Source organism: Brassica oleracea, chromosome C4 (assembly GCF_000695525.1).
Source record: "Brassica oleracea var. oleracea cultivar TO1000 chromosome C4, BOL, whole genome shotgun sequence".
NCBI classification, from domain to species: Eukaryota; Viridiplantae; Streptophyta; class Magnoliopsida; order Brassicales; family Brassicaceae; genus Brassica; species Brassica oleracea.
Window position 1 is genome coordinate 32,858,478 of NC_027751.1, and position 2,580 is coordinate 32,861,057.

Genomic DNA, 2,580 nt, shown 5'->3' on the forward strand with positions numbered 1-2,580 from the left:
CTAATATTTTTGACATCACCATTAAAGACAAGGAGAGGCATTATGATTTTCTTTAAACGTTTTTTGTAATGTTCTTATCTCTAATCACTAGTCTTTGTCCATGTAAAATAGCTAACGTGTATGAATCATGGATATGTAAAAGGCTAAGCATTCTCTCCAAAAGTAGCACTAAATTAAGTTGTTGATTCTGATTCCCTTTAATGATATTGACTCTGAAGAATTTTTCTGTGAAGCTGTTGAATCCACCTTGCTTACGACTGGAACCGGGGACTCTACCATTGGATTTGCATATTAACAATCATATATCCGTAATGAAAAATATAAATGTAACACATCCCGCCCGTAGGACGGACCGACCCTAGTAATCTTATACAATAAAGTTGTCTTGTCACTCTTCTTAGGCCTCCAGGAGGGGGCAAAGGAGGACACCTGTCCTATTCTCTATAACTATTTCGAAATGTTTCAACGCTACTATGTTATTGGGCTAACTTTAAATCTGGTTAATGGAATGGTTTATAAAAATCTTTAGAAAATAGACCCATGTTTTATTAGGGTTTTGTATGTTTTCTCTGTTGAGGATTCAGAGTATAATCAGCTTGACTCTTCGGATCTCACCTCCTTCGATAACGGCTTCACTCCGATTGTGGATACGTTAATATAAGCATTTACGCGTTTATCATCACTCGTCCCACTCTCTCGCATTTAAGCGGCATTAGCATCCTCCAACGTAAAGCTCTGTATATAAATGGGATCGTCTCCTGCAATGACAGATCCACCACTGTGAAATCTCGAAGGTTACTCTCTGTCAAGCATCAACTCCAACTATGGCATCTTCTATGTCAATCTCGCCAAGGTACACACTTTTGGCTATGGAACTCAACGTCTAAGCTTTATGTTTCTGGACTCTAAAATCTGTCTTACTCTTATTCACTCAGTAGGCTCAATTTTTATCTGGAGATCTCTGTGTTTTATTTATGTCATGCCAAAGATTTTCGCTTTGGTTGTTGTAGTTATTACTTGGGTATTGTCAGAGATTGATGTAACTTGGTATTATTTCAGAAGTATATGCAGCAGGACAATGATGTTGAACTGTCTTCCCTTGAAATGGGTATGCATGTTATCTCTCTTTCCTTTACATTTTTAAAAATGACAGTCCAAACCAGTCCGGAAGTAAGTTTTTTTGGGCCAAACCCGCAGTCAATTTTTTCAATTGCCATCTCTAGCAATGGCTATTGGACTGGTTGAAGCAAACAAACATATGCGATGAGTTCTCAGGTCACTTATGGACTGGGGTCTTACTCTCGCTGCAATGAAAAGTTCTGTGCTTTATTTTACACTAGGAATTGAGTATAGGAGTTGTTAAGCTGTGTCTTTCTTCTTCTGTAAACCATTTCAGGAAAAGGCTGCGTCTTCACCTATGACGCAGTGGGATCATATGAGAAGGTTGGATACAGTGCTCAAGGTTCTGGTTCTACTCTCATTATGCCTTCCTTGACGATCAGCTCAAGTGTCCCAGCCCGCTTCTGCTTCCTGCCCAGGTTTGTTTTGTGCTTGGCCTTTTAATCAGTTTAAGCACATAATGAATCATTTCAAGTTGCTTATTTTTCCGTCTTTTGCCTATGTAGGATACTATCACACCCCTTTCTGAACCTGAAGCAGTTGACTTGGTTAACACTGTCTTCGCTTCTGCCACTGAGAGGGATATCTACACTGTACGTTTCTCCCCAGTTGTGTCTGACTAATGGCTCGTCTATAGCTGACTAATGCTTTGTGGATTGTTTTGTTTGGAACAGGGATACAAGCTTGAGATCATGATTCTCAAGCCGGATGACATCAGGACCGAAGTCATGGAATTGAGGAAAGACTAAGCGAGTGTTGGGAACACCTCTATTTTTTATTCGCTTCTCAACACTAGACTCCCTCTGTTTACTTGAACAGTGTTTTGAAGTTTCCTTGTGTGTTAACTGATTCTCCTTCTCTTATTTATGACAAAAGTTCTTTTGGAAGTTCTTTATAGTGTCTGAATTCAACATATTATATAATATATAAACTGAAGGTTTTTTTTTTACTCTAAACTCTGTTTGGGGAAGCATGATTTGTTCCTCTTTTAGATCATGACTTCAAGGTGTAATATTAAGGATGACTTAAGGGGGTCGCCCTGTGCCGAAAGCTACGGTGGTTTTTTACCAGCAGATTATGCTTGTCATACGTCCCATTCTTGATTTTATCAGTTTTGATTTTCTATGGTTTTGATCTTGCAGATTGTGTTTGACATAGAACTAGAATCAGCATGCTGAATCAACACAGCAAAAGCTGCAACAATTTGAGTATCATAGAGTCCATCTCATTTTCTCTAAAGTTTCTTAATGTCATGACAAAACATCTTCAAAGAACGACGCGTTGATTGAAAAGATGGAATCTAAACCTGAAAATTGAGTTTGTGAACTAAGCGAGCTTTGTTGTATATATTTTTGTTTATCTGTAAATTTGATTCATACCATATAGACAAATGTTTTTCCTTGAGATTCATCTACTAATAATGTTGGTTATTTTTTACCAATTTATTTCCCTATCAAGAAT